Consider the following 14,880-nt stretch of genomic DNA (forward strand, 5'->3'; position numbering starts at 1 on the left):
TGTTTCGTTATTTTCAACGAGTTCCTAGCACTCTTCCTCCGTGCACTCTTGTTCAAACTGAGTTCATTACTGTAATTTCGCATCTTACGTTTAATACAGTAGTTTAAAATGCTTGTGGAAGCATCTTTGTCGCACCTGAGCGTTTTTATGAAAAGAGGGCTGGCAGGTGTAGTGACGTAAAATTTAAAAAAAGAGAGGGAGCCAACAGCACCCGGTGTTCCCAGGCGGTCACCCATCCAAGTACTAACCGGGCCCGATGTTGCTTAACTTCGGTGATCGGACGAGAACCGGTGTATTCAACATGGTATGGCCGTTGGCGTCGTTATACTGTAGCCGCACGGCAGAAGAAGGCTTCGCCTCTCCTCCCAACACACGCAATCGCCGTTTTCGGTGGCGCATTTGACGCAAAGCACGTCCTTCCACCTCGAAGGCGACGCGCAGTGAGGCGCGCCGCCACGTGGACCACACGCACAACACAGCTGCTCGTTGCACCGGCTGTCATTCGTTTGATTCGTGCGGCCTCCGACACTCGCGGGAGACGCACCTTATTATTGTTATCCGGCGCAGGGCTTGGGCGCGGCCGGCGGCGGGGGGACTGCGCGGGGTGTGGCAGTGTCCTGCTGGACCGAGGGAAGCGTTCTCACCTGCCTGACACGCGTCGTGCTTCCAGATATTTGCGTAATTCGCACGGTGCATTCTCGGCTGTCCCCTTCCGTCCCGACTTGTCCCGACTTTGCTCGACTGCCGCTCGCTGCCGCTCGGGTCGCGGTCCATATGACAGCACAAGCACGAGAAACATCTGCGAGATGGGCGCGGGCCGAACCGGCGTGTCCGAGGCGCCGTGTGCGGCCGTTCGGAGCTACCAGAGCAACTCTGTGCTGCGCCGTGCCGTGGAAAGGTGCGAAAACATGCACACTAGACACAGGCTGTTCGACAAAGCATCCATCTCTTGTAGCGACGAAAGGTAAATTTTTGTTTACAAATTTTCCGTTGTGCACTGCTACAAAACAATATGCCCTGACGTATTTCACAACATTTCTGTCACTTCATACTGTTTTGTTATTTCCAGAGACTCTTTGGAAGTCTTCCTTGGCGCACTCTTTTCAAACTGAGTTCCTTAATATCGTATCTTACGATAGTTTAAAATCAGTATGGAAGCATCTTTGTCACATGAGAAAGGTAGCATGAAAAAAGGGCTGCCAGGGGTAATGACAAGAAAGCAAGAAATGAAGACAGCCATAGTTCCCAGGCGGTCGCCGGTCCAAATACTAACGTTGTTGCTTATCTTCGGTGGTCGGACGGGAACAGGTTTTTTTTTAATGTAGTTAGTTTTTGGAATTTAGCGCTCCTACTAAACAGTAGGCTCTGACGCATTTCAAGAGCACATCTGTCGATTCGCAGTGTTTCGTTATTTTCAACGAGTTCCTAGCACTCTTCCTCCGTGCACTCTTGTTCAAACTGAGTTCATTACTGTAATTTCGCATCTTACGTTTAATACAGTAGTTTAAAATGCTTGTGGAAGCATCTTTGTCGCACCTGAGCGTTTTTATGAAAAGAGGGCTGGCAGGTGTAGTGACGTAAAATTTAAAAAAAGAGAGGGAGCCAACAGCACCCGGTGTTCCCAGGCGGTCACCCATCCAAGTACTAACCGGGCCCGATGTTGCTTAACTTCGGTGATCGGACGAGAACCGGTGTATTCAACATGGTATGGCCGTTGGCGTCGTTATACTGTAGCCGCACGGCAGAAGAAGGCTTCGCCTCTCCTCCCAACACACGCAATCGCCGTTTTCGGTGGCGCATTTGACGCAAAGCACGTCCTTCCACCTCGAAGGCGACGCGCAGTGAGGCGCGCCGCCACGTGGACCACACGCACAACACAGCTGCTCGTTGCACCGGCTGTCATTCGTTTGATTCGTGCGGCCTCCGACACTCGCGGGAGACGCACCTTATTATTGTTATCCGGCGCAGGGCTTGGGCGCGGCCGGCGGCGGGGGGACTGCGCGGGGTGTGGCAGTGTCCTGCTGGACCGAGGGAAGCGTTCTCACCTGCCTGACACGCGTCGCGCTTCCAGATATTTGCGTAATTCGCACGGTGCATTCTCGGCTGTCCCCTTCCGTCCCGACTTGTCCCGACTTTGCTCGACTGCCGCTCGCTGCCGCTCGGGTCGCGGTCCATATGACAGCACAAGCACGAGAAACATCTGCGAGATGGGCGCGGGCCGAACCGGCGTGTCCGAGGCGCCGTGTGCGGCCGTTCGGAGCTACCAGAGCAACTCTGTGCTGCGCCGTGCCGTGGAAAGGTGCGAAAACATGCACACTAGACACAGGCTGTTCGACAAAGCATCCATCTCTTGTAGCGACGAAAGGTAAATTTTTGTTTACAAATTTTCCGTTGTGCACTGCTACAAAACAATATGCCCTGACGTATTTCACAACATTTCTGTCACTTCATACTGTTTTGTTATTTCCAGAGACTCTTTGGAAGTCTTCCTTGGCGCACTCTTTTCAAACTGAGTTCCTTAATATCGTATCTTACGATAGTTTAAAATCAGTATGGAAGCATCTTTGTCACATGAGAAAGGTAGCATGAAAAAAGGGCTGCCAGGGGTAATGACAAGAAAGCAAGAAATGAAGACAGCCATAGTTCCCAGGCGGTCGCCGGTCCAAATACTAACGTTGTTGCTTATCTTCGGTGGTCGGACGGGAACAGGTTTTTTTTTAATGTAGTTAGTTTTTGGAATTTAGCGCTCCTACTAAACAGTAGGCTCTGACGCATTTCAAGAGCACATCTGTCGATTCGCAGTGTTTCGTTATTTTCAACGAGTTCCTAGCACTCTTCCTCCGTGCACTCTTGTTCAAACTGAGTTCATTACTGTAATTTCGCATCTTACGTTTAATACAGTAGTTTAAAATGCTTGTGGAAGCATCTTTGTCGCACCTGAGCGTTTTTATGAAAAGAGGGCTGGCAGGTGTAGTGACGTAAAATTTAAAAAAAGAGAGGGAGCCAACAGCACCCGGTGTTCCCAGGCGGTCACCCATCCAAGTACTAACCGGGCCCGATGTTGCTTAACTTCGGTGATCGGACGAGAACCGGTGTATTCAACATGGTATGGCCGTTGGCGTCGTTATACTGTAGCCGCACGGCAGAAGAAGGCTTCGCCTCTCCTCCCAACACACGCAATCGCCGTTTTCGGTGGCGCATTTGACGCAAAGCACGTCCTTCCACCTCGAAGGCGACGCGCAGTGAGGCGCGCCGCCACGTGGACCACACGCACAACACAGCTGCTCGTTGCACCGGCTGTCATTCGTTTGATTCGTGCGGCCTCCGACACTCGCGGGAGACGCACCTTATTATTGTTATCCGGCGCAGGGCTTGGGCGCGGCCGGCGGCGGGGGGACTGCGCGGGGTGTGGCAGTGTCCTGCTGGACCGAGGGAAGCGTTCTCACCTGCCTGACACGCGTCGCGCTTCCAGATATTTGCGTAATTCGCACGGTGCATTCTCGGCTGTCCCCTTCCGTCCCGACTTGTCCCGACTTTGCTCGACTGCCGCTCGCTGCCACTCGGGTCGCGGTCCATATGACAGCACAAGCACGAGAAACATCTGCGAGATGGGCGCGGGCCGAACCGGCGTGTCCGAGGCGCCGTGTGCGGCCGTTCGGAGCTACCAGAGCAACTCTGTGCTGCGCCGTGCCGTGGAAAGGTGCGAAAACATGCACACTAGACACAGGCTGTTCGACAAAGCATCCATCTCTTGTAGCGACGAAAGGTAAATTTTTGTTTACAAATTTTCCGTTGTGCACTGCTACAAAACAATATGCCCTGACGTATTTCACAACATTTCTGTCACTTCATACTGTTTTGTTATTTCCAGAGACTCTTTGGAAGTCTTCCTTGGCGCACTCTTTTCAAACTGAGTTCCTTAATATCGTATCTTACGATAGTTTAAAATCAGTATGGAAGCATCTTTGTCACATGAGAAAGGTAGCATGAAAAAAGGGCTGCCAGGGGTAATGACAAGAAAGCAAGAAATGAAGACAGCCATAGTTCCCAGGCGGTCGCCGGTCCAAATACTAACGTTGTTGCTTATCTTCGGTGGTCGGACGGGAACAGGTTTTTTTTTAATGTAGTTAGTTTTTGGAATTTAGCGCTCCTACTAAACAGTAGGCTCTGACGCATTTCAAGAGCACATCTGTCGATTCGCAGTGTTTCGTTATTTTCAACGAGTTCCTAGCACTCTTCCTCCGTGCACTCTTGTTCAAACTGAGTTCATTACTGTAATTTCGCATCTTACGTTTAATACAGTAGTTTAAAATGCTTGTGGAAGCATCTTTGTCGCACCTGAGCGTTTTTATGAAAAGAGGGCTGGCAGGTGTAGTGACGTAAAATTTAAAAAAAGAGAGGGAGCCAACAGCACCCGGTGTTCCCAGGCGGTCACCCATCCAAGTACTAACCGGGCCCGATGTTGCTTAACTTCGGTGATCGGACGAGAACCGGTGTATTCAACATGGTATGGCCGTTGGCGTCGTTATACTGTAGCCGCACGGCAGAAGAAGGCTTCGCCTCTCCTCCCAACACACGCAATCGCCGTTTTCGGTGGCGCATTTGACGCAAAGCACGTCCTTCCACCTCGAAGGCGACGCGCAGTGAGGCGCGCCGCCACGTGGACCACACGCACAACACAGCTGCTCGTTGCACCGGCTGTCATTCGTTTGATTCGTGCGGCCTCCGACACTCGCGGGAGACGCACCTTATTATTGTTATCCGGCGCAGGGCTTGGGCGCGGCCGGCGGCGGGGGGACTGCGCGGGGTGTGGCAGTGTCCTGCTGGACCGAGGGAAGCGTTCTCACCTGCCTGACACGCGTCGCGCTTCCAGATATTTGCGTAATTCGCACGGTGCATTCTCGGCTGTCCCCTTCCGTCCCGACTTGTCCCGACTTTGCTCGACTGCCGCTCGCTGCCGCTCGGGTCGCGGTCCATATGACAGCACAAGCACGAGAAACATCTGCGAGATGGGCGCGGGCCGAACCGGCGTGTCCGAGGCGCCGTGTGCGGCCGTTCGGAGCTACCAGAGCAACTCTGTGCTGCGCCGTGCCGTGGAAAGGTGCGAAAACATGCACACTAGACACAGGCTGTTCGACAAAGCATCCATCTCTTGTAGCGACGAAAGGTAAATTTTTGTTTACAAATTTTCCGTTGTGCACTGCTACAAAACAATATGCCCTGACGTATTTCACAACATTTCTGTCACTTCATACTGTTTTGTTATTTCCAGAGACTCTTTGGAAGTCTTCCTTGGCGCACTCTTTTCAAACTGAGTTCCTTAATATCGTATCTTACGATAGTTTAAAATCAGTATGGAAGCATCTTTGTCACATGAGAAAGGTAGCATGAAAAAAGGGCTGCCAGGGGTAATGACAAGAAAGCAAGAAATGAAGACAGCCATAGTTCCCAGGCGGTCGCCGGTCCAAATACTAACGTTGTTGCTTATCTTCGGTGGTCGGACGGGAACAGGTTTTTTTTTAATGTAGTTAGTTTTTGGAATTTAGCGCTCCTACTAAACAGTAGGCTCTGACGCATTTCAAGAGCACATCTGTCGATTCGCAGTGTTTCGTTATTTTCAACGAGTTCCTAGCACTCTTCCTCCGTGCACTCTTGTTCAAACTGAGTTCATTACTGTAATTTCGCATCTTACGTTTAATACAGTAGTTTAAAATGCTTGTGGAAGCATCTTTGTCGCACCTGAGCGTTTTTATGAAAAGAGGGCTGGCAGGTGTAGTGACGTAAAATTTAAAAAAAGAGAGGGAGCCAACAGCACCCGGTGTTCCCAGGCGGTCACCCATCCAAGTACTAACCGGGCCCGATGTTGCTTAACTTCGGTGATCGGACGAGAACCGGTGTATTCAACATGGTATGGCCGTTGGCGTCGTTATACTGTAGCCGCACGGCAGAAGAAGGCTTCGCCTCTCCTCCCAACACACGCAATCGCCGTTTTCGGTGGCGCATTTGACGCAAAGCACGTCCTTCCACCTCGAAGGCGACGCGCAGTGAGGCGCGCCGCCACGTGGACCACACGCACAACACAGCTGCTCGTTGCACCGGCTGTCATTCGTTTGATTCGTGCGGCCTCCGACACTCGCGGGAGACGCACCTTATTATTGTTATCCGGCGCAGGGCTTGGGCGCGGCCGGCGGCGGGGGGACTGCGCGGGGTGTGGCAGTGTCCTGCTGGACCGAGGGAAGCGTTCTCACCTGCCTGACACGCGTCGCGCTTCCAGATATTTGCGTAATTCGCACGGTGCATTCTCGGCTGTCCCCTTCCGTCCCGACTTGTCCCGACTTTGCTCGACTGCCGCTCGCTGCCGCTCGGGTCGCGGTCCATATGACAGCACAAGCACGAGAAACATCTGCGAGATGGGCGCGGGCCGAACCGGCGTGTCCGAGGCGCCGTGTGCGGCCGTTCGGAGCTACCAGAGCAACTCTGTGCTGCGCCGTGCCGTGGAAAGGTGCGAAAACATGCACACTAGACACAGGCTGTTCGACAAAGCATCCATCTCTTGTAGCGACGAAAGGTAAATTTTTGTTTACAAATTTTCCGTTGTGCACTGCTACAAAACAATATGCCCTGACGTATTTCACAACATTTCTGTCACTTCATACTGTTTTGTTATTTCCAGAGACTCTTTGGAAGTCTTCCTTGGCGCACTCTTTTCAAACTGAGTTCCTTAATATCGTATCTTACGATAGTTTAAAATCAGTATGGAAGCATCTTTGTCACATGAGAAAGGTAGCATGAAAAAAGGGCTGCCAGGGGTAATGACAAGAAAGCAAGAAATGAAGACAGCCATAGTTCCCAGGCGGTCGCCGGTCCAAATACTAACGTTGTTGCTTATCTTCGGTGGTCGGACGGGAACAGGTTTTTTTTTAATGTAGTTAGTTTTTGGAATTTAGCGCTCCTACTAAACAGTAGGCTCTGACGCATTTCAAGAGCACATCTGTCGATTCGCAGTGTTTCGTTATTTTCAACGAGTTCCTAGCACTCTTCCTCCGTGCACTCTTGTTCAAACTGAGTTCATTACTGTAATTTCGCATCTTACGTTTAATACAGTAGTTTAAAATGCTTGTGGAAGCATCTTTGTCGCACCTGAGCGTTTTTATGAAAAGAGGGCTGGCAGGTGTAGTGACGTAAAATTTAAAAAAAGAGAGGGAGCCAACAGCACCCGGTGTTCCCAGGCGGTCACCCATCCAAGTACTAACCGGGCCCGATGTTGCTTAACTTCGGTGATCGGACGAGAACCGGTGTATTCAACATGGTATGGCCGTTGGCGTCGTTATACTGTAGCCGCACGGCAGAAGAAGGCTTCGCCTCTCCTCCCAACACACGCAATCGCCGTTTTCGGTGGCGCATTTGACGCAAAGCACGTCCTTCCACCTCGAAGGCGACGCGCAGTGAGGCGCGCCGCCACGTGGACCACACGCACAACACAGCTGCTCGTTGCACCGGCTGTCATTCGTTTGATTCGTGCGGCCTCCGACACTCGCGGGAGACGCACCTTATTATTGTTATCCGGCGCAGGGCTTGGGCGCGGCCGGCGGCGGGGGGACTGCGCGGGGTGTGGCAGTGTCCTGCTGGACCGAGGGAAGCGTTCTCACCTGCCTGACACGCGTCGCGCTTCCAGATATTTGCGTAATTCGCACGGTGCATTCTCGGCTGTCCCCTTCCGTCCCGACTTGTCCCGACTTTGCTCGACTGCCGCTCGCTGCCGCTCGGGTCGCGGTCCATATGACAGCACAAGCACGAGAAACATCTGCGAGATGGGCGCGGGCCGAACCGGCGTGTCCGAGGCGCCGTGTGCGGCCGTTCGGAGCTACCAGAGCAACTCTGTGCTGCGCCGTGCCGTGGAAAGGTGCGAAAACATGCACACTAGACACAGGCTGTTCGACAAAGCATCCATCTCTTGTAGCGACGAAAGGTAAATTTTTGTTTACAAATTTTCCGTTGTGCACTGCTACAAAACAATATGCCCTGACGTATTTCACAACATTTCTGTCACTTCATACTGTTTTGTTATTTCCAGAGACTCTTTGGAAGTCTTCCTTGGCGCACTCTTTTCAAACTGAGTTCCTTAATATCGTATCTTACGATAGTTTAAAATCAGTATGGAAGCATCTTTGTCACATGAGAAAGGTAGCATGAAAAAAGGGCTGCCAGGGGTAATGACAAGAAAGCAAGAAATGAAGACAGCCATAGTTCCCAGGCGGTCGCCGGTCCAAATACTAACGTTGTTGCTTATCTTCGGTGGTCGGACGGGAACAGGTTTTTTTTTAATGTAGTTAGTTTTTGGAATTTAGCGCTCCTACTAAACAGTAGGCTCTGACGCATTTCAAGAGCACATCTGTCGATTCGCAGTGTTTCGTTATTTTCAACGAGTTCCTAGCACTCTTCCTCCGTGCACTCTTGTTCAAACTGAGTTCATTACTGTAATTTCGCATCTTACGTTTAATACAGTAGTTTAAAATGCTTGTGGAAGCATCTTTGTCGCACCTGAGCGTTTTTATGAAAAGAGGGCTGGCAGGTGTAGTGACGTAAAATTTAAAAAAAGAGAGGGAGCCAACAGCACCCGGTGTTCCCAGGCGGTCACCCATCCAAGTACTAACCGGGCCCGATGTTGCTTAACTTCGGTGATCGGACGAGAACCGGTGTATTCAACATGGTATGGCCGTTGGCGTCGTTATACTGTAGCCGCACGGCAGAAGAAGGCTTCGCCTCTCCTCCCAACACACGCAATCGCCGTTTTCGGTGGCGCATTTGACGCAAAGCACGTCCTTCCACCTCGAAGGCGACGCGCAGTGAGGCGCGCCGCCACGTGGACCACACGCACAACACAGCTGCTCGTTGCACCGGCTGTCATTCGTTTGATTCGTGCGGCCTCCGACACTCGCGGGAGACGCACCTTATTATTGTTATCCGGCGCAGGGCTTGGGCGCGGCCGGCGGCGGGGGGACTGCGCGGGGTGTGGCAGTGTCCTGCTGGACCGAGGGAAGTGTTCTCACCTGCCTGACACGTGTCGCGCTTCCAGATATTTGCGTAATTCGCACGGTGCATTCTCGGCTGTCCCCTTCCGTCCCGACTTGTCCCGACTTTGCTCGACTGCCGCTCGCTGCCGCTCGGGTCGCGGTCCATATGACAGCACAAGCACGAGAAACATCTGCGAGATGGGCGCGGGCCGAACCGGCGTGTCCGAGGCGCCGTGTGCGGCCGTTCGGAGCTACCAGAGCAACTCTGTGCTGCGCCGTGCCGTGGAAAGGTGCGAAAACATGCACACTAGACACAGGCTGTTCGACAAAGCATCCATCTCTTGTAGCGACGAAAGGTAAATTTTTGTTTACAAATTTTCCGTTGTGCACTGCTACAAAACAATATGCCCTGACGTATTTCACAACATTTCTGTCACTTCATACTGTTTTGTTATTTCCAGAGACTCTTTGGAAGTCTTCCTTGGCGCACTCTTTTCAAACTGAGTTCCTTAATATCGTATCTTACGATAGTTTAAAATCAGTATGGAAGCATCTTTGTCACATGAGAAAGGTAGCATGAAAAAAGGGCTGCCAGGGGTAATGACAAGAAAGCAAGAAATGAAGACAGCCATAGTTCCCAGGCGGTCGCCGGTCCAAATACTAACGTTGTTGCTTATCTTCGGTGGTCGGACGGGAACAGGTTTTTTTTTAATGTAGTTAGTTTTTGGAATTTAGCGCTCCTACTAAACAGTAGGCTCTGACGCATTTCAAGAGCACATCTGTCGATTCGCAGTGTTTCGTTATTTTCAACGAGTTCCTAGCACTCTTCCTCCGTGCACTCTTGTTCAAACTGAGTTCATTACTGTAATTTCGCATCTTACGTTTAATACAGTAGTTTAAAATGCTTGTGGAAGCATCTTTGTCGCACCTGAGCGTTTTTATGAAAAGAGGGCTGGCAGGTGTAGTGACGTAAAATTTAAAAAAAGAGAGGGAGCCAACAGCACCCGGTGTTCCCAGGCGGTCACCCATCCAAGTACTAACCGGGCCCGATGTTGCTTAACTTCGGTGATCGGACGAGAACCGGTGTATTCAACATGGTATGGCCGTTGGCGTCGTTATACTGTAGCCGCACGGCAGAAGAAGGCTTCGCCTCTCCTCCCAACACACGCAATCGCCGTTTTCGGTGGCGCATTTGACGCAAAGCACGTCCTTCCACCTCGAAGGCGACGCGCAGTGAGGCGCGCCGCCACGTGGACCACACGCACAACACAGCTGCTCGTTGCACCGGCTGTCATTCGTTTGATTCGTGCGGCCTCCGACACTCGCGGGAGACGCACCTTATTATTGTTATCCGGCGCAGGGCTTGGGCGCGGCCGGCGGCGGGGGGACTGCGCGGGGTGTGGCAGTGTCCTGCTGGACCGAGGGAAGCGTTCTCACCTGCCTGACACGCGTCGCGCTTCCAGATATTTGCGTAATTCGCACGGTGCATTCTCGGCTGTCCCCTTCCGTCCCGACTTGTCCCGACTTTGCTCGACTGCCGCTCGCTGCCGCTCGGGTCGCGGTCCATATGACAGCACAAGCACGAGAAACATCTGCGAGATGGGCGCGGGCCGAACCGGCGTGTCCGAGGCGCCGTGTGCGGCCGTTCGGAGCTACCAGAGCAACTCTGTGCTGCGCCGTGCCGTGGAAAGGTGCGAAAACATGCACACTAGACACAGGCTGTTCGACAAAGCATCCATCTCTTGTAGCGACGAAAGGTAAATTTTTGTTTACAAATTTTCCGTTGTGCACTGCTACAAAACAATATGCCCTGACGTATTTCACAACATTTCTGTCACTTCATACTGTTTTGTTATTTCCAGAGACTCTTTGGAAGTCTTCCTTGGCGCACTCTTTTCAAACTGAGTTCCTTAATATCGTATCTTACGATAGTTTAAAATCAGTATGGAAGCATCTTTGTCACATGAGAAAGGTAGCATGAAAAAAGGGCTGCCAGGGGTAATGACAAGAAAGCAAGAAATGAAGACAGCCATAGTTCCCAGGCGGTCGCCGGTCCAAATACTAACGTTGTTGCTTATCTTCGGTGGTCGGACGGGAACAGGTTTTTTTTTAATGTAGTTAGTTTTTGGAATTTAGCGCTCCTACTAAACAGTAGGCTCTGACGCATTTCAAGAGCACATCTGTCGATTCGCAGTGTTTCGTTATTTTCAACGAGTTCCTAGCACTCTTCCTCCGTGCACTCTTGTTCAAACTGAGTTCATTACTGTAATTTCGCATCTTACGTTTAATACAGTAGTTTAAAATGCTTGTGGAAGCATCTTTGTCGCACCTGAGCGTTTTTATGAAAAGAGGGCTGGCAGGTGTAGTGACGTAAAATTTAAAAAAAGAGAGGGAGCCAACAGCACCCGGTGTTCCCAGGCGGTCACCCATCCAAGTACTAACCGGGCCCGATGTTGCTTAACTTCGGTGATCGGACGAGAACCGGTGTATTCAACATGGTATGGCCGTTGGCGTCGTTATACTGTAGCCGCACGGCAGAAGAAGGCTTCGCCTCTCCTCCCAACACACGCAATCGCCGTTTTCGGTGGCGCATTTGACGCAAAGCACGTCCTTCCACCTCGAAGGCGACGCGCAGTGAGGCGCGCCGCCACGTGGACCACACGCACAACACAGCTGCTCGTTGCACCGGCTGTCATTCGTTTGATTCGTGCGGCCTCCGACACTCGCGGGAGACGCACCTTATTATTGTTATCCGGCGCAGGGCTTGGGCGCGGCCGGCGGCGGGGGGACTGCGCGGGGTGTGGCAGTGTCCTGCTGGACCGAGGGAAGCGTTCTCACCTGCCTGACACGCGTCGCGCTTCCAGATATTTGCGTAATTCGCACGGTGCATTCTCGGCTGTCCCCTTCCGTCCCGACTTGTCCCGACTTTGCTCGACTGCCGCTCGCTGCCGCTCGGGTCGCGGTCCATATGACAGCACAAGCACGAGAAACATCTGCGAGATGGGCGCGGGCCGAACCGGCGTGTCCGAGGCGCCGTGTGCGGCCGTTCGGAGCTACCAGAGCAACTCTGTGCTGCGCCGTGCCGTGGAAAGGTGCGAAAACATGCACACTAGACACAGGCTGTTCGACAAAGCATCCATCTCTTGTAGCGACGAAAGGTAAATTTTTGTTTACAAATTTTCCGTTGTGCACTGCTACAAAACAATATGCCCTGACGTATTTCACAACATTTCTGTCACTTCATACTGTTTTGTTATTTCCAGAGACTCTTTGGAAGTCTTCCTTGGCGCACTCTTTTCAAACTGAGTTCCTTAATATCGTATCTTACGATAGTTTAAAATCAGTATGGAAGCATCTTTGTCACATGAGAAAGGTAGCATGAAAAAAGGGCTGCCAGGGGTAATGACAAGAAAGCAAGAAATGAAGACAGCCATAGTTCCCAGGCGGTCGCCGGTCCAAATACTAACGTTGTTGCTTATCTTCGGTGGTCGGACGGGAACAGGTTTTTTTTTAATGTAGTTAGTTTTTGGAATTTAGCGCTCCTACTAAACAGTAGGCTCTGACGCATTTCAAGAGCACATCTGTCGATTCGCAGTGTTTCGTTATTTTCAACGAGTTCCTAGCACTCTTCCTCCGTGCACTCTTGTTCAAACTGAGTTCATTACTGTAATTTCGCATCTTACGTTTAATACAGTAGTTTAAAATGCTTGTGGAAGCATCTTTGTCGCACCTGAGCGTTTTTATGAAAAGAGGGCTGGCAGGTGTAGTGACGTAAAATTTAAAAAAAGAGAGGGAGCCACACTAGATCGCGTGTTCCAGGCGGTCACCCATCCAAGTACTAACCGGGCCCGATGTTGCTTAACTTCGGTGATCGGACGAGAACCGGTGTATTCAACATGGTATGGCCGTTGGCGTCGTTATACTGTAGCCGCACGGCAGAAGAAGGCTTCGCCTCTCCTCCCAACACACGCAATCGCCGTTTTCGGTGGCGCATTTGACGCAAAGCACGTCCTTCCACCTCGAAGGCGACGCGCAGTGAGGCGCGCCGCCACGTGGACCACACGCACAACACAGCTGCTCGTTGCACCGGCTGTCATTCGTTTGATTCGTGCGGCCTCCGACACTCGCGGGAGACGCACCTTATTATTGTTATCCGGCGCAGGGCTTGGGCGCGGCCGGCGGCGGGGGGACTGCGCGGGGTGTGGCAGTGTCCTGCTGGACCGAGGGAAGTGTTCTCACCTGCCTGACACGTGTCGCGCTTCCAGATATTTGCGTAATTCGCACGGTGCATTCTCGGCTGTCCCCTTCCGTCCCGACTTGTCCCGACTTTGCTCGACTGCCGCTCGCTGCCGCTCGGGTCGCGGTCCATATGACAGCACAAGCACGAGAAACATCTGCGAGATGGGCGCGGGCCGAACCGGCGTGTCCGAGGCGCCGTGTGCGGCCGTTCGGAGCTACCAGAGCAACTCTGTGCTGCGCCGTGCCGTGGAAAGGTGCGAAAACATGCACACTAGACACAGGCTGTTCGACAAAGCATCCATCTCTTGTAGCGACGAAAGGTAAATTTTTGTTTACAAATTTTCCGTTGTGCACTGCTACAAAACAATATGCCCTGACGTATTTCACAACATTTCTGTCACTTCATACTGTTTTGTTATTTCCAGAGACTCTTTGGAAGTCTTCCTTGGCGCACTCTTTTCAAACTGAGTTCCTTAATATCGTATCTTACGATAGTTTAAAATCAGTATGGAAGCATCTTTGTCACATGAGAAAGGTAGCATGAAAAAAGGGCTGCCAGGGGTAATGACAAGAAAGCAAGAAATGAAGACAGCCATAGTTCCCAGGCGGTCGCCGGTCCAAATACTAACGTTGTTGCTTATCTTCGGTGGTCGGACGGGAACAGGTTTTTTTTTAATGTAGTTAGTTTTTGGAATTTAGCGCTCCTACTAAACAGTAGGCTCTGACGCATTTCAAGAGCACATCTGTCGATTCGCAGTGTTTCGTTATTTTCAACGAGTTCCTAGCACTCTTCCTCCGTGCACTCTTGTTCAAACTGAGTTCATTACTGTAATTTCGCATCTTACGTTTAATACAGTAGTTTAAAATGCTTGTGGAAGCATCTTTGTCGCACCTGAGCGTTTTTATGAAAAGAGGGCTGGCAGGTGTAGTGACGTAAAATTTAAAAAAAGAGAGGGAGCCAACAGCACCCGGTGTTCCCAGGCGGTCACCCATCCAAGTACTAACCGGGCCCGATGTTGCTTAACTTCGGTGATCGGACGAGAACCGGTGTATTCAACATGGTATGGCCGTTGGCGTCGTTATACTGTAGCCGCACGGCAGAAGAAGGCTTCGCCTCTCCTCCCAACACACGCAATCGCCGTTTTCGGTGGCGCATTTGACGCAAAGCACGTCCTTCCACCTCGAAGGCGACGCGCAGTGAGGCGCGCCGCCACGTGGACCACACGCACAACACAGCTGCTCGTTGCACCGGCTGTCATTCGTTTGATTCGTGCGGCCTCCGACACTCGCGGGAGACGCACCTTATTATTGTTATCCGGCGCAGGGCTTGGGCGCGGCCGGCGGCGGGGGGACTGCGCGGGGTGTGGCAGTGTCCTGCTGGACCGAGGGAAGCGTTCTCACCTGCCTGACACGCGTCGCGCTTCCAGATATTTGCGTAATTCGCACGGTGCATTCTCGGCTGTCCCCTTCCGTCCCGACTTGTCCCGACTTTGCTCGACTGCCGCTCGCTGCCGCTCGGGTCGCGGTCCATATGACAGCACAAGCACGAGAAACATCTGCGAGATGGGCGCGGGCCGAACCGGCGTGTCCGAGGCGCCGTGTGCGGCCGTTCGGAGCTACCAGAGCA

At 52.1% G+C, this 14,880-nt stretch overlaps 10 non-coding genes and 1 pseudogene across 10 annotated transcripts; all 11 read right to left on the reverse strand.

The window, feature by feature from the left end:
* Positions 1-199: 199 nt before the first annotated feature.
* On the reverse strand, positions 200-318 carry LOC126273518 (5S ribosomal RNA). Its single transcript, XR_007549368.1, has one exon. It is a non-coding gene; the product is annotated as a 5S ribosomal RNA (ribosomal RNA).
* Positions 319-1,600: 1,282 nt separating this feature from the next.
* LOC126273519 (5S ribosomal RNA) lies at positions 1,601-1,719 on the reverse strand. The gene has a single exon (XR_007549369.1). It is a non-coding gene; the product is annotated as a 5S ribosomal RNA (ribosomal RNA).
* Positions 1,720-3,001: 1,282 nt separating this feature from the next.
* Positions 3,002-3,120, reverse strand: LOC126273520 (5S ribosomal RNA). Its single transcript, XR_007549370.1, has one exon. It is a non-coding gene; the product is annotated as a 5S ribosomal RNA (ribosomal RNA).
* A 1,282-nt stretch (positions 3,121-4,402) lies between these two features.
* LOC126273521 (5S ribosomal RNA) lies at positions 4,403-4,521 on the reverse strand. Its single transcript, XR_007549371.1, has one exon. It is a non-coding gene; the product is annotated as a 5S ribosomal RNA (ribosomal RNA).
* A 1,282-nt stretch (positions 4,522-5,803) lies between these two features.
* Positions 5,804-5,922, reverse strand: LOC126273522 (5S ribosomal RNA). Its single transcript, XR_007549372.1, has one exon. It is a non-coding gene; the product is annotated as a 5S ribosomal RNA (ribosomal RNA).
* Positions 5,923-7,204: 1,282 nt separating this feature from the next.
* On the reverse strand, positions 7,205-7,323 carry LOC126273523 (5S ribosomal RNA). The gene has a single exon (XR_007549373.1). It is a non-coding gene; the product is annotated as a 5S ribosomal RNA (ribosomal RNA).
* Positions 7,324-8,605: 1,282 nt separating this feature from the next.
* LOC126273524 (5S ribosomal RNA) lies at positions 8,606-8,724 on the reverse strand. Its single transcript, XR_007549374.1, has one exon. It is a non-coding gene; the product is annotated as a 5S ribosomal RNA (ribosomal RNA).
* A 1,282-nt stretch (positions 8,725-10,006) lies between these two features.
* Positions 10,007-10,125, reverse strand: LOC126273525 (5S ribosomal RNA). The gene has a single exon (XR_007549375.1). It is a non-coding gene; the product is annotated as a 5S ribosomal RNA (ribosomal RNA).
* Positions 10,126-11,407: 1,282 nt separating this feature from the next.
* On the reverse strand, positions 11,408-11,526 carry LOC126273528 (5S ribosomal RNA). The gene has a single exon (XR_007549377.1). It is a non-coding gene; the product is annotated as a 5S ribosomal RNA (ribosomal RNA).
* Positions 11,527-12,808: 1,282 nt separating this feature from the next.
* On the reverse strand, positions 12,809-12,927 carry LOC126274395 (5S ribosomal RNA; annotated as a pseudogene).
* A 1,282-nt stretch (positions 12,928-14,209) lies between these two features.
* On the reverse strand, positions 14,210-14,328 carry LOC126273529 (5S ribosomal RNA). Its single transcript, XR_007549378.1, has one exon. It is a non-coding gene; the product is annotated as a 5S ribosomal RNA (ribosomal RNA).
* Between the last annotated feature and the right edge of the window lie 552 nt (positions 14,329-14,880).

The sequence above is a fragment of the Schistocerca gregaria genome, chromosome 5 (genome assembly GCF_023897955.1).
Source record: "Schistocerca gregaria isolate iqSchGreg1 chromosome 5, iqSchGreg1.2, whole genome shotgun sequence".
In the NCBI taxonomy this organism is placed as follows: domain Eukaryota; kingdom Metazoa; phylum Arthropoda; class Insecta; order Orthoptera; family Acrididae; genus Schistocerca; species Schistocerca gregaria.